We start from the raw sequence: 22679 nt of genomic DNA, 5'->3' as shown, positions 1-22679 counted from the left end.
AGAAATAGAATTTCAGTATGCAAAGGAGAAATCCACTTTTAGTGACAAGTGAGACGAAATGTGGCAAGAGAACATCAAACGCAGCGAGGGTGAAGTCTTCGGTAAGGTAAGCCCCACTCCGAGACTGAAATGAAGAATGATTTTCGGGGCTTAAAAAAAGACAGAAAAATCCAGGGGGCCGATGAGATTTTAAAGCCTTTTATGGAGAATAATTGGCCTCGTTCATTCACCCGATGGTGACACAGGGACAGCTGAATGTTTCAAATACAGAAATGGTGGGGACGCCTAAGTTCACAATATCACCACACCTGTCGCTCGCCTAGGGCACGCCTGCTGCGGGGTTATTTATAATGGGACTCGAGGAGCCTACGGGAAACAAACTGAGCAAAGCACATGAGCAAAGCAAATGAAACAAGAATAAACATAAACAAGGTCACTCTGGCAAAGCCCCGCCCCCTCAGCACCGGCCACCTGCAGCAGCGTCACTGAGTGCTCGGTACCCGTCGCAGGCTTTCCATGCCCATTTCCCAGTGATCAGCGCGAAGCCACCGCCAGGCCCAGCAAGTGGCAGGGGCTCTCCCGAGGTGGCCAACGCTGCTGGCTAAGGACCCAATGCCTGTCACCCATGTCTTCCTTAACTAACAGGGCCCCAGCCACGCTGTGGGGGGGCGAGGCGCCCAGCTGAAGAAACCGTGTTTTCCGGCCCCCTTGTGAGTTCCAATGGCAATGTGATGGAGCTCGGGACAACGATATGTAAGGGAATTTTTGGGTGAAGCTTCCAAAAAGCCCCACTGATGTCAGCGGGAAGCAGGCTCGCCCCCCACGGCACCAGGGACTCAGCCACTTCAAGAGCAACATTTCCTTGACATCATATGTTTCACTAAAAATTCTTGCAAATTGTTCTTTTACTCTACGTTTCACATGTTTGCTTCAACCTCAGAATAATGTGCTTTTGTCCATATTTCCAGGGCAGCTGATGCCCTGGGAATGCACATTGTCTCTTATGGGGGTTCCCTCGTCCCTCAGCAAGGGGAAGAGCAGCGAGTGAGAAAGCAAAGGCCTGTCTAGGCGTCCTAACGTGCAGTTCTGGGTTTGAGCTCAGCCACCAACCCCCCACCCCCCGGTGAGGTTGCCATCCTCTTGTTTGCTAAAGTGACTCGATCCTAGTGACAATTTTTTTTTAGAGGATCCCATTGGGTGATAAGCCACTGTCACTGATGGTCACATAATCTCTCCATTTGTGGGTGTGTTTGATCTTTGTATCGCTTGATCGGTAGAGATGTCGCCGTTGGCGACGATCAGTGATTAAATCTACGTTGGGAAAGTTTCCCTGGAAGACGTTTGTTTACTTAGTTGGAGTTGCAATGCCTTACCGGACGCACCCCTTCTCTGCTTGCGCGCCTCCTTTTCATTCACCAATTCCTCTTCCTTGTCTTCCTCGTCTTCCCCTTCCCCTCTTCGCGCCCCCTCCTCTCCTCTTCGCCTCCTCCTTCGTCAATACCCAGCCTGTGGATCCCCGCGTGAACCAAGGAGGGTGCTGGGGAGGAAGTCTTTTCTTCCTCAGCCTTCTATGGTTCTCTGCTGGATGTTCGCCACTTCGGACGGAAGCCTCAAGTTGCTGGCGAGCTGCCATCCGATGGCCTCGGCTCAGTTTGGGAATTACGGTGAAGATTTTGCATGTTCTCATGTTCTACATGCTTAAGTAGGGTTTTTGAAAGTTTGACGTAATGCTTCTTAAATCATAAAGCTGAGCGTGGGCTCCGAGCAATTCATGGCAGCTACACTGTCCCCGACTATGTCCCATTCTCATGTAAAAGGTCACACCTGCAGCAAAGGTCTTCACGTATTTTATTTCCTCCTTTTATTCTAGAAGCGTTTGTATCTCAGAGATGGTTAACGTTCTCAAACACTTCTGGTCACGATCCTCCGTCACTTACGACCTTCCCGTTTGTTGCAGGTTTTCATTTTCTCACCCCGTTGTGGAATTTTGGCTGTGCTGACGTCGTCCGCCAAATCGGTCATGTCCGTTCCCAAGCGCTTGTCCGGGTCTTCAGGTGTTTTACACAACCACCCACCGTAATCTGAGAGACATCTGACTTGCCTCGTCTGCTCCTGGGTCTAGGTGATAGCCTTCCGATCTTTGGGGGCACAAAGTTAATTTACCTCCGGTCTCCGTCTCAAACTGCGTATCTGTGGTTCATAACAAGCTCGTCAATGGTTCATGATGAGCACACTTTTCCCACAGCTTCTGCCACGTTAAACAATATCACCAAATCTTCCGGGGGAATCGACGGAAACACCAAATTCTGTGGAGCTGCTTTCTGTACTTGGAGACACATACCGACTATTGGCCAGTTGGAATTAGTAGTGTGATTTTGTTTTCAATCTGTCTTTACTGGTAACACTATATACTGAAGAAAAAAAAATAGACCTCATCCTACTTTTAATATCTTGGACGATATAATACCCCCAGGTCAAGTTGCGGGGAGGGGAAGGGTTGTCTTTTTAACTCTGAAACGTTTCGACTGTTTATTGGCAAAATGTTTTAAACTTACGCGTAAGTTACAGGAATAGTATAATGAGCTCCTATATGTCCTTGAGTCAGATGTATCCGTTGTAAACATTTTTTTCGCATTGTGCGTCACATGAAATACATGTTTCGGGTCTCTCTTTCTCTCCTTCTATATGTGGGTTTTCATATACATGCATATATATGATACCTACCTTACATATACATACATTGTAGATATAATTATATTATTATTATTATTACTTCATCATCTGAGAGAAAGTTACAGACATAATGACCCTTTACCCCTAAATAGTTCATCATATGCTTCCCAGTAAAAAGGTCATGCTTTCATATAACCTTAGCCAACTGACAAATTTAGGAATTGAGTATTGCTGTAATGCTATTGTCTCATGTACAACTCGATTCAAATTTCACCAGTGGCTCCGATACACCGGTGAAGATAATGTGTTAAGGTTATATTGAGATCCAGCCGACTAAGAGAAGGGGACGTTAACTCTGAGAATGCGTCTATATCAGAAAGGTGCAACATGCCTGTTCCTAGGATGACAATCAGACTCAATCAAAAGGAATTACTTAAGTATTCAAAGAGCGACTGGGGCGCTCACTTCAGCCACACACAGGGAAAACGAAACCACGCAGAGATCCACCTGCCTGCGCGAGGATGGCCCGTGAGTTCTCGAGGCGCTCGATATTGTTTGCAGAAAGGGAAAAAGGGGGCGAGTGTTATGAACCAAATCGTGTTCCCCCAGATTCACATATGGAAGTCCCAGCCCTCAATGTGACATATTTGGAGACCGCGTTTTTTGGAAAGTAATTAAGGTTACATGAGGTCATAAGGGTGGGGCCCTAACCCAATAGGACTGGTGTCCTTATGAGGATGTGCGCTCGCACAGAGGAAAGGCCAAGTGAGGAGGCAGGGAGAAGGCGGCCGTCTGCAGGGTGGGAGGAGAGCCTCGCTGGGAAGCCGCCATCCTGGCACCTTGATGTTGCACTCGCAGCCTCTTGTACCCTGAGAAAGAAATTCCTGCGGTTTAATCCCTCCCGTCTGCAGTATTTTGTTATGGGGGCCCTAGCAGACTGATGCATTGGGGGAAAATAGGAGGGAAATAATAGAGTACCATTCTATGAGTTTCTTAAATCAGACTTCATGGTTGAAACAAATCTTTTAACACTACCTGACGCAGCGCTCAGTGTACGCAGAGGAAATCCAATCTTTTTAAAAAGTGGAAAGAATAAAAGGACCTAAATGGAAGGAAACATTCGATGCTTCGCTCGAAATGTTAAGTCTTTGATATGAGGAGTGTGGGATAAGTCACTTATAGACTGTAATATCTAGAACAACCACACACAACACAGTACAGAGCAGGGCACCTGCAGGGCTCAGTTGGTTAAGTTTCCGATTTGACTGCAGCTCAGGTCATGATCTCACAGTTCTTGAGTTCGAGCCCTACGTCAGGCTCTGCGCTGACAGTCTGGAGCCTGCTTGGGATTCTCTCTCTCCCTCTCACTCGGCCTCTCTCTCTCTCAAAATAAATAATCTTAAAAAAAGAAAGAAAGAAAAGTCAAAAGACCCCGAATAGCCATCACAGTAGCACAAGAGAAGAACAAAGTCAGAGGGTGAAAACTATGCAACTTGAAGATTTAGCAAGGCTACAAAAATCATGATGGTGTGTTCTTGGTGAACAAATAGACAAACACACCAATGGGACAGAATAAACACAGACTTACACAAACACATCAACTGATCTTTGACGAAGGAGTGAAGGCTATTCAACAGAGAGAGGATAGTCTTCTCAAGAAATGGAACAACCAAGGGGCACCTGGAGGCGGCGGGGGGGGGGGGGGGGCTCAGTTGGTTAAGCGTCTGAATGCTACTCAGGTCACGATCTCGCAGTTCATGGGTTCCAGCCCCGCATCGGGCTCTGTGCTGACAGATCGGAGCCTGCTTGGGATTCTCTCTCTCTCCCTCTCACTCTGCCCCTCCCCCCTACTCTCTCAAAAATAAATAAATAAACTTAAAAAAACAAAAAGATAAAAAAATGCGCCAAAGATCTTCGCAGGCACCTGACCCAAGAAAACAAACCCACGGCAGATAATCACATGAACACGTGATCAGGTCATGTCTTCAGGGAAATGCAAATTGATTAGCACCACCCGCCTGTTAGAAAGGCCAAAATGGCCAAAACCTGCAACACTGACACCCAATGCCGGCAGGGCTGTGGTGCGGCGGGAACTGTCACTGCTGGTGGGCGTGCAAAATCGTGCGGCCACGCGGAAGACAGACGGGCGGTTTCTTACACGACTACGCATGCTCTTACCGTAAGATTTGGCTTTTGGGCCCCTTGGTATTTACCCAAAGGGGCTGTAGCTTCTGTCCCCGTGAAAAGCGGCACACAGATGTTTATAGCAGCTTTATTTACAATTGCCCAAACTAGGAAGTAAGCAAAATGTTCTTCAGTAAGTAAATGAATACATAAACCGTGGCGCCGCCCCACAATAGCATATTGTTCAGCACTCAGAAGAAATGATCAAGCCACGGAAAGGCACGAAGAACCCTTAAATGGTATCACTGAGGGAAAGAAACCAATCTGAAAAGGCTGTGCCCTGCATGACGCCGGCGACACGCCATTCTGGAAAAGGCTAAACTGCGGAGACGGTGACATGATCCCTGTGTGCCAGGCACTGAGGGCGGGAGGGGTGAACAGTCAGAGCACAGAGGATTTTTAGGGCAGGGAAAGTGCGTGATATTCAAACGGTGGACACGTGACGTGGCACGTGTGTCGAAGCCCGTAGGATGTGTAACACCAAGAGTGAACCCTAAAGTCCGCTGTGGACTACAGTTAATAATGACAAATTGGGGAAGCCTGGGTGGCTCAGTCGGTTGAACGTCCGACTTCGGCTCAGGTCATGATCTCGCGGCTTGTGGGTTCGAGGCCTGCGTCGAGCTCTGTGCTGACAGCTGGGAGCCCGGAGCCTGCTGCGGATTCTGTGTCTCCCTCTCTCTCTGCCCCTAACCCACTCGCATTCTGACCTCTGTCTCTCTCAAAAATAAAGTAAACATTAAAAAAAAAAATTAAAACAAATAAGTCACAAATTGATCATTCTGTCTTTACCTTGAAGGATGTGGATTCGGCTTTTCTTTTTAACCCTCTGCAATCTACCAGTCACTTGTCACACAGAAAACGCCGGCAAATTTAGGTCACCTTCTCTGCATAGAATAAAGGCGTGTGATTCATCTGTCACTGAAATCTTCCAAGTACCCCTTGTAGATGTGACCAGTAGCCTCTGTGTGGCACGAGATGCCGTGACCACAGCCCGTGTCATGGCACATGCCATTCTGACAATCCTGACATATTTTGGTTTACTTTTTTAAATTTACTTAAAAAAATTTTTTTTAATGTTTTTATTTATTTTTGAGAGAGACAGAGACGCAGCGGGAGCTGGGGAGGGGCAGAGAGAGAGAGGGAGAGACAGAAAGTGGAGCAGGCTCCAGGCTCTGAGCTGTCAGCACAGAGCCCGACGCGGGGCTCGAACTCGTGAATCACAAGATCGTGACTGGAGCTGAAGTCAGACGCTCAACCGACCACCGGGCCACCCAGGTGCACCCACCCCATCCTTCCCTTTAAATGTCTTGCTAAGTCACCAAGGTTTTGTGGGGTCACTCGCCAGTCTCCCAAAGCACGGTGTGCACCCCGGGGGATTTTGCCCCCGTGGGAGATTAGGATATGAATCTACATTTTCAACAGGGCTTTTGTCATTTTTTTCCTGACTTAGCCTCTGATTCGATTGTCGTGCCCAGTCCCCGGCTTCATAAAACTGACCAAGGTTTCAGCCTAGGCCCCAAAGGCTTTCTTTTTGCCATTTCCTGTGGTTTCCCGCTGCCTTCGGGGGGGCCGGCACCGAGGGGTGTGGAAGAAGCATAATCTGTACGCTCGCTTACCCAACCGTGAAAGCCACGGCGTGTCCCAAAGAGCTGCAGTGAGTGACGGCAGCACGGCTGTCCCACCGGGCGGCCTCAGCATGATGTCACATACAGTGCGAGTCTTTTCATTGCCGAACCCCCCAAGAACCCCTTTTGCTCTGGAAAGCGTGTGCGCTCCAGGCCCCACGAATCCCGGCCCCGCCACGGCGCCCTGTGACTGATGACACAGGACAGGCCCCCAGCCTCTGCCCGTAGGTTAAATATCAGCGACCCTTCACACCTTTTTTTTTTTTTTTTTTAGAAAAAAAAAAAAAACGTGAATAGAAGATTTCTCCCCCAAATGGGTAACGGAGAGCACCCTACTTTGGAGAACACTGACTCCCACACTTGAATCTCAAGCTTTTGTCCCCTTTCAAGGGGAGGGCGTTCTTGCCACAACAGCAATCCCCGTGGCGGGGTGGCCGGCCCTCTGTGCACCAGGCCACGGGGTACAGATCCCCAAGCTCCCGCGTGCAAAGTGCCATGGGACAGACATGTGCCCCTCTGCCCAGAGTTTCTGTTCCCACCACGTTTTGAGGGGATACGTGGGAATCTAAGCTTCCGCCCTGGAGGGGTCTGCAAGCAGGGGGGGCGGGGGGAGAGGGCCCGGGTGAGTGCCAGTGCTGGGAGAGCAGAGGGGAGTGGCTGCGGGGCAGCAGGGGGGCCGGAGGCGGTCAGGTACCTGGGAAGCCCTGTGGGGAGGGGCGACTTAGACCCTCAAGTGGTCCCATCAGGAAGATTCCTCTGCCGTGCTGTGGGAGGGGTGTGGGAGGAAAGCGGGCGAGGGGGGGTGGTTCTCGAAGCCCCCCCCCCGCAATAAGACTCGATGGGCTGAGCAGCCCCCATAAAGAGGAGTGTAGACGCGCCCCACCCCCACCCTGGGCCCTTTACGGAAAAAGCCTGCAGACCCCTAGAAAATACGAATAAGAAGTCCCAAACCTTGTACTAACCGGGGATTCTGACGAACCCCTGAGTCACTAAGGCTTTTTCTTTCCCCCATAAAGTTTTTCTTTTTCCTTAGAATGGATACAGCTGATGTAAATATGACCAAGTGCCTGCGCCTTTCAAGTTGGTCTCCTTAATCTGGCCGGGCAGATAAATGGCGTGGAGGCCGGGAGCGGGGCGGGGTGGGCGGCAATCCCGAGGGCTTCCTGTAGCTGCAGCATTAACATACCTGCTCCCAGATCAAAGCCGGCCTCACCTTCCCTGCCAGAGCTCAACGGGGGAGAAAGAAGTCTAATATAATTACAAATAAACCACAATTTGGTATGATCCGAAACTGTGACAGTTTGTTACCAAGGATTAAGGTTGAGGGAGAGCAGTTGACTCAGGACCAGTTGAGAATACTCCCGAAACTTGAAGCTTTTCTGTAGAGCATTCGCTCAGTGACAGGGTTCCTTGGCCATGGGGCCCACCGTCCCCCAGGGGAGACAGATGGTAACCAGGTAACCACAGACCCCCGCCTACAGCTGAGTGAGTGTCCCTGAGGAAGGAGACCCCCAGGCCTGAGAACCCAGTGTGTTGGAGGAGGAGAATCCCCACCCCCCCCAGGAGTGAGGCTAAGCCAGCAGGGGGCCGGAGGGAAGTTTGGGCACCAGACTCCCTGTGAAGAAGCACTCTGTCCACCCCCCATCAGCCACCACCACCACAAGCACCCAGAGGCCAGGGAGATGAGAGCTGAGGACAGAGCAGGACGGATGACGGTTTCCATCTTTATCATAAGAGCGGGGTGGGGCGGGGGGGAGACACAGATGTTTAGAAGGGGAGGCTGATATCCCTAGATGTGTTTTAAAATCACTATCCAGTTGAAAATTGGTGTGAGAGGGGCAAGAGTGGACACAGGGAGGCCACTGGTCCAGGTCACGGTGGCCCGGCCAAGTGTGGGGGCCTGAGAGATGCGCGAGTTCGGGATATGAGAAGGAGCTTGGGGTACGTTAGGTGTTGCGGGAGTAGAGGGTGATGGAAGGGGTCACTCCCAGGTTCCGGGGTGCAGGCACTATAGCCCCCTTACGCTGAATGCTCACGGCGATTGTGGCATCCCCCTCGTTGGCACAGAATGAGAGTGGCAGGGACAGAAAGAGCGTTCCCAGAGCCCCACCGCTGGGCAGACGCGGGTTCCCACTGGCCCACCTTCTTCTGCTGGCCACGCTTGCTTCCTGCCTCCATGCTGCCTCCCCACCACGGGCACCCCAGAACCTCCCCGAAACCCCACTGAACCCATCGACCAGGTGAGCCCATGACCCTCTTCGAAATACACCGAGGGGTCCCAGGTCAGGCTGAGCCCACGGCAGGCCCCCCGTGGGCGGCCGCCTGGCTCTGTCCACCATCAGGTTGATGGTCATCAGCCGTCTGCGTGTGTTCCCCACTGAGGCCAAGCGCAGTTACAGTCGGGTTTTATAATTCAGCGAAGCTTTGACATAACCTCGTAAAATGGGACTATTAAAGGGGGTTCTTTCCGAAAAAACAAAACCATCAAGCTGACCGCTTTGGGGAAACATGATGGAGGTGAGTCACCTAAGAAACAGCCAGCGAATCAGCGCAGGGGAGAGAACCGTCGAGTCGGAAAGGCGTCTGCACTTGGGCTGGCCGTCCCCGGCGCTGACACCATCACCAACAGGAAGTCTAGGACGCAGACAACACATCCAGTTACGGAGGACGCACGAAAACCACACCGAACCAGTCAGCAGACCCAGCCTCAAAGGGAAAGCCTGGGCGCCACCAAAAGCCAGGGGATGAATATGTGTGCATTTCCTTTAAACGTATTCACGGTAAGTGATTCGAGGACAGAGCAGCTTTTAATATTAACTGCCTGCCACCTGATGCAGATGGCTCGACGAATTGTTAGCCTCTAGGTTCCGTCCAGTTAGTCTCAATTTAGGAGTGACATGTGACCTCCACATCTCAAAAAGTAACAATGGGAGATTCGTCCTCTGCGATACCGTAAAGTACTTTCACAGGAATCGGGTGGACAGAATCGAAACACAGAAAAATACCCAGGGGCGCCTGGGTGGCTCAGTCGGTTGAGCGGGCAACTGTTGACCTCGTGGTTGTGAGTTACAGCCCCACGGGAGCTGTAGAGATTACTTAAAAATAGAAATCTTTAAAAAATAAAAAAGGAAAGGGGCACCTGGGTGGCTCAGTCGGTTGAGCTTCCGACTTTGGCTCAGGTCAAGATCTCACGGTCTGCGAGTTCGAGCCCCGCGTTGGGCTCTGTGCTGATGGCTCAGAGCCCGGAGCTGCTTCGGATTCTGTGTCTTCCTTTCTCTCTCTGCCCCTCCCCTGCTCACACTCTGTCTCTCTCTCCCTCTCTTCATCTCTCTCTCTCTCTCAGAAATAAACATTAAAAAAATGTTTTAAAGGAAAACACTCAAACATCTTTGAAAGGGTAGTATCTGGTAGAGAATGAATTGTCTAACAAATGGCTTTAAGAAAAACGGCTAAATACTTTGGCAATATAAGGTCAGATTCCGACCTCATGAGCAAGCAAATGTAGAGAGTGAAATTATAAAAATTACCACACCACATAAACGGGTTTTCAAGTGCGGCCGCGTGGTGAAACCCTCCCCCCCCCCCCGCCCCGGGCGGGTCCCAGGCGTCTAGGTTTTCAGGCTCCTCAGGGGGCTCCACTGTGTGGCCAAAGTGACAAACCACAATACAGATCAATACTTATATACCGCTTGCTTTAGGAAGATAAACGACATAAAGGGAAAGATTGAAACATTGCAATCACCTCCGAATTGAAGCTATCGTTGGCTCCCACAAATTTAAAAAACACGAGCACTGAAAGGTAAATGACAAACCGGTAACTTTTTGCCCCTCTATGACAGGCACAGGGCTGATAGCGCGATGATGAGATCTTAGGAAGCAAAAAGAAACCGGGCCATCAAAATCCCTCCTCTGGCCCCCTGTGTACACACAGGGATGGCTGCTAGGGAGAGGGACGTGAGGAATACACACCCAGGAGACCGTGAAAGCGTGTTCCAGCTCACCAGCATAAAGGATGAGAAACCAACCGCTAGTATTTATAATGTGGTATCAACGGGTGTTATGGACCCCTCAGGGCTGGGCAGTGTGAAGACAGGTGCTTGCACGGTGTGCACGAGAAGACAGCTTAGGTCACCATGACCGTGAAGACGTCACACTCAACTCAGCAGTCCCACTCTGTGCTCTTATGTGATGATTCGTGTGCAAAGCTTCTAGGTGCCCATCAAAGGACGAGCCTCTGTGTGCCTCCCCCCCGCCCACCGGACTCAGAAACCGTCCCTCTTGGACACCCTCCACCCTCCGCACAGCTTTGTCCTGTCGACCCCCGGGACTATTAGTTAGTTTGCTGGTGTCTGACAGCCAGGGGACACCCAGCACGTGGGGGACGACACCCAGCCCACCGTGGGGTCTGGGGCCTGCCTGGGAGTCTGTGCCTCCTTCTCCCTCTGCCCCTCCCCCACTCGCGCGCTCTCTGTCTCTCTGTCTCTCTCAAAAATAAATAAACGTTAAAAAATTAAAAAAAAATAGAACAAAATTGAGATGAAAATCAGGGGAAAATACAGGGACCCAGATTCCCGTCACCTCTTCTCAGGAGGAAACCGAGAAGCCCCCAAGCGGCGTCAGCCCGTGGGGAAGGTGGCCGGTGGGGGGGGGGGCGGCCGGGGAGGGTTCGCGTCTTTAACCTTAAACTTGAATCCAGATGCCCTTTGCATATACGTGAGCGCACATTTCCAGAGACACGTCTGCGTCACCTCTGGGCGCCCACACGCCGCTTGGCTTCAAACACCCTCCTCCCCTGCTCGCTGCAGACGGGCCAGATCGAAGGAGGCCGCCGAGGACTCACATGCTGGGAATCCCGTGGCCCTAAAGTGTTGGGAGCAAGTGGGTCTTTCCTTGTAAAGTTAGCGGATGGCTCCTCTCACCATACCTGGGACACCAATTGAAAAAGGAAGAAGGAAGTGGTCAAAGTCAGGCTTTTTTGTGAACTTCAAAGGTTATCTCTCCCTCCCCCCGCTTTACATTTTACTGTCTGGGGAGCTGACTCGTCTGCAGCCGCTGGCAGGGCCTGTGCCCCGTGGCGTCAAACCTGCCTCCTCACGGCCCATAAAACTACAGCAGGGGACCAGGACCCGCAGGTGTGGGCGGGAGAGGCCAGGATGCCCCCTTAATGATTTCCCTGACACCCTGGCCAGCTGAGCTGGGGCTGGAGGGAGATGGGAGCTCTGTCTGTTTGGGAGGGTGAGCGGGTCAGCTCCCCCCAAAAACGATCCCCAAAATTGCTGCCCTCAGCACCGGGAGGGGCTGCGGGGAAGCGGGTCTCAGAACCTCCCACAGAGACTTGGGTCCCGCGCACAAGTCCATTGGAACTCAGGCCACCGGGACGGGGGAAGCAGACAGAAGCCCCGTCAACCCCAACATGTGACAACCCAAGGGAAAAAAAGAGGTCAAACCACGTCAAGTCCCACGGCGGAGTGCTTTAAAATCTGCAAGATCGAGTTCTGTCGCTTCCCCAGGCTGGGAGACAGAAATAAACATCATGCGCGTTCTCCAAGACGTCAGTTGCCCAGTGGCACTGAATAGGAAAAATGGACTGTGTTTGCCCTTTCCTTTTACTGACAGAAGAAATCGGTAATTACAGACGGTGTGTTAGTCGATCGTAACAAAACTTTGCAAAGCACTAGCTCATCCCACCTTATGGTTTTGATCCCGTGTTTTGAAGCAGATGGGGAGGGGAGAAACCCAGAAAATGGATCGAAAGATAAAGTGTTTATATTGTTTTTACTTGGCAGATTGAAAGATGAGCACACTTCTTTAAAGGAATGGAAAAAGTGGGCGCGGCATTTTGCCACGGGAAAGGAAACATAGAAGAGGGGAGGACCCATCCTAGAGACGGTTCGCAAAGCAAATACAGTGGTCTGTGGTATTTATTAAGCCCCTGTGTGTTCACTAGTGATCACTTTACCACTTTGCAGGGGGCGGGGGGCAGGGGGGAGGTGGGAATGAAGGAAAGAAAGAAAATTTTAATGTCCTGGTTTTGTCCTCAAGGACATTATGTGAATTTTTATTGAAATATAGTTGACGTACGATGTTATAAGACATTACTTTATAATCGGGATACCCCCAAAATAAACATAAACTGGGTTTAGATGCATTTTTAAAACAGGCAGCCAGGAATTTATCTTGCACTCTTATTTTTACTCTTTAATATTGTGTTTGCATCATACATAATGCTGCTCATCGAGGCTGCAGTTTAGATCAGCTCCATCTGTTGGGCTCCATACTTTAACTTCCAGAGAGAACTGTTGGGTGGGGGGAGGGGTGGCCCTGGAAACACCACTGTTAAGGCCAGCGGTAAAATAACCATCTTTCGGAAATGAAGCCGTCCTTTCGATCCTGTAGCATTAGATGAAAATAAGGAATGCTATTCTGTAGCAAACATTTTCTGAGAACCTGCCATATGCCAGGCATTGGGCGAGGATCTTGGCATATGAGGATCAAACACAATAAGGCACACAAGATCATAAAGAAGCACGCAAGGTCATAAAGAAGGTGGGCTTTGGTACTTTTAGCTTCCAAAAGATGAACGGCGTATTTCCATTCGTTTTTCTATCATCCGAGTCTAGAAAGGAGAACCACCGAGTTAACATCCTAGATCAGAGTTCTGCAAACTCTAGCTTGTGAGCCCAGAGTGTGGCTTTTACATTTTCAAACGGTTATTTAAAAACAACAAAAAAGAAAGAAAGAAAGAAGGAAAGAAAGAAAGAAAGAAAGAAAATAGAGAAAGGAAGAAAGAAAATAGAGAAAGGAAGAAAGAAAATAGAGAAAGGAAGAAAGAGAAAAAGAAAAAACAGGGAGGGAGAAAGAGAGAGAGAGGGAGAAAGACAGAGAGAGAGAGAAAGAAAGAAAGAAAGAAAGAAAGAAAGAAAGAAAAGGGAAAGACTGAGAGAAGAAAGGAAAGAAGGAAGAAGGGAGGGAGAAAGAGAAAGAAAGAAAGAAAGAAAGAAAGAAAGAAAGAAAGAAAGAAAGAAAAAAGAGGGAAGGAGAAAGAGAGAGGGAGGGAGAAAGAGAGGAAGAAAGAAAGAAAGAAAGAAAGAAAGAAAGAAAGAAAGAAAGAAAAGGGAAAGACTGAGGGAAGAAAGGAAAGAAGGAAGAAGGGAGGGAGAGAGAAAGAGAAAGAAAGAAAGAAAGAAAGAAAGAAAGAAAGAAAGAGAAAGAGAAAAAAGAAAAACGAGGGAGGGAGAAAGAGAGAGGAAGAAAGGAAGGAAGAAAGAAAGAAAGGAAAGGGAGGGAGGGAGGGAAGAAAGGAAAGAAGGAAGAAGGGAGGGAGAAAGAAAGAGAAAGAAAGAAAGAAAGAAAGAAAAGGGAGAAAGAAAAGAGAGAAAGAGAAAAAGAAAGAAAAAAGAGGGAGGGAGAAAGAGAGAGGGAGGGAGAAAGAGAGAGAGGAATGAAGGAAGGAAGGAAAGAAGGAAGAAAGAAAGAAAGAAAGAAAGAAAGAAAGAAAGAAAGAAAACAGAAAAAGAAAGAAAGAAAAAACACAGAAAAAGAAAGAAAAATGACAGCGACCGAACCAAATGTGGCCAAGACGACTGGCACCTAGTCCTTTCCAGAAAATGCCTGGATCTGAGTACAGCGAGAAAAAAAGGCATACTGACTCCACATCATTTCCTTCCTGCTCTTAGAGTTGTCAGGGTCTCAGATATTGGCGGGCTCTATGTTTAATTAAGATTAATCTTAACGCTATTTCTGAATTCCCGAGTTAGCACTGAGGGCACATTAGTCCTCACGAGGAAATCAGTACGTTACACATTCAAGGGCATCCGAACACCGTGGCTTTCTGAAAGGTCTTTCGGGCCCACTCCGTCTGCTGACTCTTCTAACCCAGACACTTTACGTGGTTAAACTAAACTATGTGCCCGTGTGTATGAGTGTGCATGCCAACCTGCATTTTTAAGAACCATGGTTCCTAACCGCATCGAAACCACCCAGACTGTGTCACCTGGGATACAGCTACTTTTCAGGTGTAATTGAAGAGAAGTCTTTAATTACCAAATTACGCCCGGCTACCTTCCATGGTTTAAGAGGAACAAGGAAGCCGTTTCCGTTCCTGCTGGTGAAGTTACACGCTGTCCTCAGGTGGATGCGGTAAACTACTCGTAGGCTGAAGTTGGAATTTTCAGAACTTTTACATTATTTTTGCTATTTTATGTTAGTTTTAAGTCTATTTGGTAATGAGGGGAAATTGAAGCATTTTGAGAAATTAAGGCGAAACCGATCAGCCTAGATTTATCTGTTCATATGCAGAGCATCTAAAAAGAAAGCAAATCAGATGAGAAGGAAATTTGTTCTGGACTGTCCTCCTCTTAGTGATTATTTGTTTGCTCAGTATAACCATAACAAGACGTGTTTTTCTGGAAGCAGGCAAAATAAAAGTTGGATCCTTGATCTAAGTGGAGGGTATGGCTAGTTCCTAAAACCGATGACTCCATTTGGCATATGCCCGTTCGAGGCCATTAATGCCATTTGTACTGGCCAGACCTGGAGTCACACTGGACCCCACAGGGACAGGCACTGACTGACTTGTTACAACTTACCTGCAGGACGAGTGGGGTCTCATTAAGTACATGCTGCCTGCCACGGTTAGCCAACTGCATGCAAAACCCCCATCCCACCCCATCAACTAGGCACAACAAGAAGTCTCCTCTACATCTGCACGATGGCAAGCCGCTCTGTCAGCTGCAGCCACGTATTGTCCCAAAGTCTATTTTTCAATCGCTTTGCGTAGAATGTGATAAGACACATCTTGGTGGCCCGGGGGACTGTGCTGAGTTGCGAAGTTTTGGGGAGATACAAACAGACACAAGTAATTAGGGAAGATTATTGGAGTAAATGCGAGGACAGACGAGGCAGACAGACTCCCCTAAACGTTCCAAGAACTTTGGGATTCATATCGAATCCTCTTGTTGAGAAGCAGGAATGTAACTTTCCCTAGTAAACAAAACCACTTAACAGAGAATGACGTCGTCTGCATCTGACATCAAGCAGCCACCTGCCTCTGGAGGAGCGCCTGGCAGTGCAGGGAGGACCTCACAAGGTGGGGAGGAGCGCCTGGCAGTGCAGGGAGGACCTCACACTGCCCCAGGAGGAGGCAACCAAGCCTTCCCACCCCTGCTCATATAAAAGAATAAAACTGTGCACTGGATTGACCTGATACGAAACCATTTCTTAAGTTTATAAAACAGAGAAACTAGCTGTGGCATTACCTGACTACTGAGTTTATTCTAAATTAGGACAAACTTATAAGCAGAGATGCCGGATAGCATAAGTTGTCTCCCCATTATTTTCAGTTCTTCATATTTCCACTGACATTTTTAATTTAAATGGCTATTTTTTTAAATTTTTTTAAACGTTTATTTATTTTTGAGACAGAAAGAGACAGAGCATGAACGGGGGAGGGTCAGAGAGAGGGAGACACAGAATCCGAAACAGGCTCCAGGCTCCGAGCTGGCAGCACAGAGCCCAACGCGGGGCTCGAACCCACGGACCGCGAGATCGTGACCTGAGCCGAAGTCGGATGCTCAACCGACTGAGCCACCCAGGCGCCCCAGAATGGCTATTATTTTTTAACTTGACCTCAGCTGGAGAAATAAGAAAAGAAGAAAGTGCATTTAATGAGGGGTAAGTTTGTATGAGCTACTTTGTGTAACTCGTCTCGTTGAATTCTTCAGTCACCTTAGGAGGTAGGAATCAGTGCTCCCATCTTACAGATAAGAAAGCTGACGCGCGCACCTCACACCTGTCACGATGGCTGAAGCCACAACGACAGGTGTTGGCCAGGACGTGGGGGAGAAGGACCCCTCAGGCACTGCCGGTGGGACCGCAAAGCGGTTCAGCCACCGTGCCAAACAGTGTGGAGCTTCCTCAAAAAGCTAAAAGGAGAGCTCCCCTCTGAGCCAGGAAGTGCATTCCTAGGTATTTACCCAAAGGATAGAAGAACTAATTTACAGGAACACACGCATCCTTAGGCTCATGGCAGCAATATTTACAACAGCCAAATTGTGGACGCAGCCCTGGTGTCCGTCGACGGATGAGTGGGTAGAGATGTGGTGTATACACACACACACACACACACACACACACACACACACACACACTGGAATATTACTCAACCACAAAAAAGAACGAAATCTTGCCATTTCCAATGACATGGGTGGAGCTAGAGAGTGTTATGCTGATTGAAATAAGCTCAGTTAGAGAAAGACAAATACCCTATGACCTCACTCATGTGTGGAATTTAAGAAACAAAACAAATGGAAAAACAAGAGGGCGGAAAAAAACGAGAGAAGAGAGACAAACCAAGAAACAGACTCTTCACCCTGGAGAACACACTGATGGTCACCAGATCGCGATCTTGCACACCTGATGGTGACATAACACCGTGTGTCAACCAACTGGAATCACAATAAAAGCTTAGAAAAAAAGCTGACACATGATAAACGCGAGGGACTTAGCCAAGGTTGCCGACCGACAGGTGGCATCACAGCCCACATGTGGGTGACACAGAATAAGTCGGCAGCATGGCGTGTCGCAGCTCAAAACATTTTCCGACAAAGATAAAAAAGTGAAGGGCTTCGAGGCATAATTGAGAATACCCTACATGTGGGTGGTAGGTAAGCTTTAAAAGTATATTTTTTCTACCTGTCCGTGCATTCCGACGGAGTAGAATCCGTATCGTGACCGTTCCCGGGGGAGGGCGGGGCATCTGGTGAGCCGACAGCCTCTCTGGGAGAGGAGGCAACGAACTTGTGGTCCCCATAGAAGGCCAAGACAATGTCATCAGTACTCCTAACAACTTCACCACCCGTGAGATATCCCCAGACCTGTTATTTTTATGTCCGTACGGATGCATTTGTTTATTTTTTGAGGGAGAGAGAACACGAGTGGGGGAGAGAAGCAGAGGCAGAGAGAGGAGCTCAGGCAGGCTCCACGCTCAGGGCGAAGTCTAACTCGGGGCTTGATCCCATGACCTTGGGATCATGACCTGAGCCCAAATCAAGAGTCAGACGCTCACCCGACTGAGCCACCCAGGCGCCGCCCCCCGCCCCACCCGAGACATATTATCACCGGTCATTCTCCTGACCCAGTACAGTCGGTGAGGACTTCGTGAATTCAGTCATTCACTGGCTTGCTCCTTGTATCTTAAATGTTAATCGTGCTCCTACTAACTCTGTGCTAGACCCTCGACGCATACAGACAAAGGTCTAGTTCTGGCCTGAAGACACTCGGTCTCGGACACAGAGTAAATGAGAAAACGAGATGGGTGAAAACACTGCCCAAACCGGAGGTACATAACCCAATCATAATGAGTATTCGCGGAGGAAAAGGAGATATTTAAAACATAGAGGTCGCCAGCTGTGAGACGCGATCATAACCACTTATTTTTCCTTCGCTGTGCGGATCCTTTATTCCTTCCATCTCCAAAGCCTACAACTGGTCTAATAGAGGGTCTAATGCCGCTCATGAAAAAGTAGTCAGTAGAATTGAGCCATCTCTCTCGGGTCAGGAAGAGATTTCCTGAAATGGAACTTTTTAAAAAGTTGTTAAATGTTTTTGTTTATTTTTGAGACAGAGACGGACAGAGTGCAAGCTGGGCAGGGACAGGGAGAGAGACGGAGACACAGAATCCAAAGCAGGCTCCAGGCCCCAGAGCCCAACGCGGGGCTCGAACTCACGAACCGTGAGATCATGCCCTGAGCCGACGTCGGACGCTCAACCGACTGAGCCCCCCAGGCGCTCCCTGAAATGGAACTTTGAGCCAAAAGAAAATTGTTTTAAAAAGGAGGATCGCTCAGCAGGTGTGTTTGAGCCTTCCTCACAGACCTACATGCGGCACGGGGCACAGGCACCCTGTCCCCAGCTCAGTAAACACGCGGGAATGACCGCCAGGGAGGCTGGCGCCGGGGGAGGAAGTTTTCCGCCCCTTGGAGCCGACGGATCCAGCGTGCAGGAGGGGACCGGTGGCCATGGCCTCGGGAACCCCATTTCTAACCGAATGATCATCGCAACTCTGTCTGAAGGCACCTGTGTCCCTACCGAGCTGTGACCCCAGAGGCTGATGACAGGGGCTGCCCATGGAAGGTGTGGGTGTGAGAGGAAGAGGGAAAACGGGGCGGAGGAGGAGGTCAACGAACCGGACGAGATGTGCCGTGGGGAGCACGGGGCTCCCCGCAGCCTGGGCCGAGCCCGCAGTATGCACAGCGCTGCTCGGGGGGCCAGCCCGGGGTGGGGGTGCCGAAGCAGAGGGCACAGCGGTCCCACCGAGGAACGTGGGGTCCCTGCCAGGACCGAGCTGCCCACGCACACCTTGGGGAAGAGCCAGGAGCAGCGGCCGGTCCGGGAAGGTCTGCAGGGCAGGGGAGGCACGAGCCTGGCCCAGGAAACTTCGAGCAGGCCCGGGAGGAGGGAACGAACGGTGGGTGGCCGGGGCAAGGGGATCAGAGGCCCTGCGGCCCGGGGGGAGGGGGGGGAGCGGCCGCCAGATGGCAGACCCTCCAACGCCAGGTCTGACCTTATCTCCAGGTTAAACACGCTCCGTCCGCCTTGTGCCGGTGGCTCAGAAACCATGTAACGAAATCAAATGAAAAGCGCTGCTGAGGAAAACAACATTTCCTAGAAAATCTAAACTTTTGGGGGGCCTGGGTGGCTCAGGCGGTTAAGCGTCCGCCTTCGGCTCAGGTCACAATTTCGCGGTCCGTGAGTTCGAGCCCTGCGTCGGGCTCTGTGCCGACAGCTCAGAGCCTGGAGCCTGCTTCGGATTCTGTGTCTCCCTCTCTCTCTCTGCCCCTCCCCTGCTCATGCTCTGTCTCTCTCTGTCTCTCAATGATAAATAAACGTTAAAAAAGATTTAAAAAAAAAAAAAAGGAAAATCTAATCTTTTCACGAATCCATCAAGTGTTTGTTGAATGACAGGCCCTCCCCCCCCCTTTATTTTAGACACAGAAAACACTGTACAGAGTGAGAATGATGCTCTGGAGTAGACGGGAGAGCAAAGCACTAACGAGGATAATAAAGTACTCATGACGCTGGATGGTGATGAGCGCCCAGGAAGAAAACCAAAGCGGGCCACGGTGATTAGACATAGGGCAGGGCGTGGAGGCCGTGTGGGAGCTCCACTAGGGTCCTCGGGGTGAGCCTTTTGATTAAAGAAGGAAGTGAGGGGTTAGCGATGGGGAAATCTGCGGGGAGGGCCTTCCTGGAATAGGGACCTGTGTGTGCAAAGGCCCTGGGGTGGCCAGGGCAGAAAGAGCAAGGAGCGGACAGCTACTGGGATAAACCTACGGAAAGGCCTGGAAACAGGGAGCTGAGACCCCAGACAGAAGGACAGTTCCCAGAATGTCATCAGACCCACAAAGGGGGAGACTGCCTTTTGTTACATCATGGCACGATCTTTAGATTTATCTCACAGCCACGAGATGCTTCACCAATTCTGGCTCCGTCCTTACGTCGTGAAGGTTTTGCAAGTCGCAGAGGTCGCAAAGTCCTCTTTAGTCCTCCTGAGGTATTAGGAAGCCTCTTCGAGAAAATCCATAAAACAGGGACCCGGTCCATCGTGCCCACAGCGAGACCCCAGCATTTCTGCTCCCTGAAGCAAAGCGTTCTCTCGGATACGAGTGTCGTGTGCCCATGAGTGACGGAGTGGGGCCGAGACACCGGCCTGGGTCTGGAGAGTCCTGAGGGGACGAGGGGACGTTGGATTTGAGGGCACGTCTCCTAAGTGGGCCTGCAGGGATCTGCATGTGGGCTCTAAAGTGACAGTCTGGAGCGGGTCGTAAAAGGAGCTGGGAAAGGTGGCTCCTGTCCTCACCATGGCCATCAGCAGGACAGGCTGGCGGCTCCCAAGGGCGCCCCTAAGTTCCCTAAAACCTGCACCGGGCTTTTACCAAGGAAAGCGGAGTCCGGGTAACAAAAGCACAGACTTTTTTGGGAACAGAGCCACCACAAGTGCATTTGGCAAAATAGCATCAACTCGAAGCCCAGAGTGAAATAAATGGAGGTATTTACGAGCCAAGGCAAATGTTCAAAGGGAGACTCACACACAAAGAACAGATGGCGGAGGAGGAAGCCAGGGTGGTTTTGCCAACACCCACAAAATGCAGATTTTTGAAGTGCCTTGAAGGCTGTTTATGGTCTGAGCACCCGGGAATCAGCCCTTCGGCTCCAGGCACCAGGGAGTGCCCACCCGGAGTCCCAGGACGTGCACGCCCCTCCTTAGGAGAGTTCGTTTTTCCTAAAACGTCACCTCGATCTTGTGAAAGCCAGTCAGATTCTTTCCGCTTTCATTTCACCAGGTGAAAGGGGAGGGGACTGGTTCTCTGATGCTGGCATTTCAAGAAAAACGTAGAGCAAGGTGGACCCCTCTCCCACCCTCCCCTGTTTGCTTCTGGGGGTTATCCGAACCCTTAAGATCTTGCAACTACAAAAATGTCTTTCATGGTTCGATGATAAGAGCTTCGGAAAGAGTACTGTTTGTTTGTTTGTTTGTTTGTTTATCTTTTAGGAACTCTTTGCAAACATAATCCTAAACCACTCCCTCCCCATTCAGTGCAGATTGTGTGCGGGGAGTGCGGGTGGGAGGGAGCCCCTGGACAAACCAAGAAAAATGGAAACATTGCCAAGTGAATCAGAGAGAGAACAAGGGGACAACGTGTATGTATTTTCGTTGACTTTTTCCCATTGGCTGGAACTTCTCTGCCCTTTTACACACTTTCGTATACTGGAATTGTTTTTAAGGGAAAAAACATCAAATTGCACATTATCATCGTGAAAAATCACTCTACCGCTATTTCTAAAACCCAGATCAGGTGGCGGTGCGATAAATGCTAAGAATTTACCAAAATGTTAGTCATTTGAGGAGCTGATTCCTCTCCTTCTCTGTCTCAGAATCTATTTTGGTGTATCCTCAAATAAGTGGTTTCAGCAGATCAATTTACGGCTGGGTGGAGGGACGGATGATGATACTTGATGAAGTTCAGAAGCCCCGGATTTTTAGAGACTCACACCCTCACTTACAGGACAATGTGCTAACAGCAAAGACAGCGGCCATATTCTCCTGGTTTACACACGCGCGTGCACGCACATGTCCACACATTCACCCAGGCATGAGCACACCCACACAGATTCTACAGTTAGTGTCTGGGGCAGGGAGGCCATTTTTCGCCACGCTGAGTCCTGGTTTAATTATCAACTTGGCCAATACCCCTTCGGTTTCAAGGCCACAAAGAAGGGTCTCATGTCCGTCACCCTGGGAAGGGGCTGCTGACAACCTTCCTGTGCTTGAGGCATGCAGGCCGCTGACGCCCGGGAAGAGACCCCGGTCTGTAAGAAAACACTAGATGTTCAACTCCGTGAAAGGTCAGCTCCAACGAAGAGATGCCTCACTGATCAAAAGCATTTCGCAAACATAAAACACCTCTTATCTGGAGACGTTACCGTGTGTTTCAATATTTCCGGAATGAAAAGGCATACCCTTGCACATACATTTGGTCATTCCAGTATTTCCCCACTCGAATAAATACAGTCTAGATTCTCAACGTACAATAATACCTGAATGTAACAAGGAACCCAAAATGCATTATTATTTTGTATCACTTTTAGAGGAAAACTATTTTTGGTTCTGGAAAATGTCCTTTTATGTCAATATCAGTGACTGATAAGATTCATAGAGCGCAGCACTAAGTATCCAAAAGTGTGTTATTTGTTGCTTCTCGGGATATCTACCTAAGCTTTCGGCACAGCGCTCTGGTCAAAGTAAGGGTGGGCAGACCCGCGGTGGAGAAAAGTAACATCACAAGAAAAGTTGAACCGATATTTTTTTGCAATTCCAGCTTCATTAGAAGTGAGTCAAGTCAAAGTAGTCTATATTTAATATGACCATAATTGTTTCATCTTTTCATGTTTCAAGTGTGAAAAGTTTTATTATTCCTGATCGATCAACGACAAATATTGTTTCCATTTAGGTGTAAGTAACATGGAGATTTCAACCCGCGGCATCTGCGAAAACTGAGCGTGTGCGAGAACAGGGCGGGCTGACAGTTCACCCCTAAACCACGGAGGCGCCGGCCCCGGGAGAGAGAAATGACAATGTAGAGAGAGTGACACTCACAAGGGAAGAATGGCCAGGTAGTGCTCTTGCCAAAGGACATT

The sequence above is a fragment of the Acinonyx jubatus genome, chromosome B2, assembly GCF_027475565.1.
Source record: "Acinonyx jubatus isolate Ajub_Pintada_27869175 chromosome B2, VMU_Ajub_asm_v1.0, whole genome shotgun sequence".
Classification (NCBI taxonomy): domain Eukaryota; kingdom Metazoa; phylum Chordata; class Mammalia; order Carnivora; family Felidae; genus Acinonyx; species Acinonyx jubatus.
The sequence above is the reverse complement of the archived record's forward strand: the minus strand, read 5'-3'. Positions refer to the sequence as shown.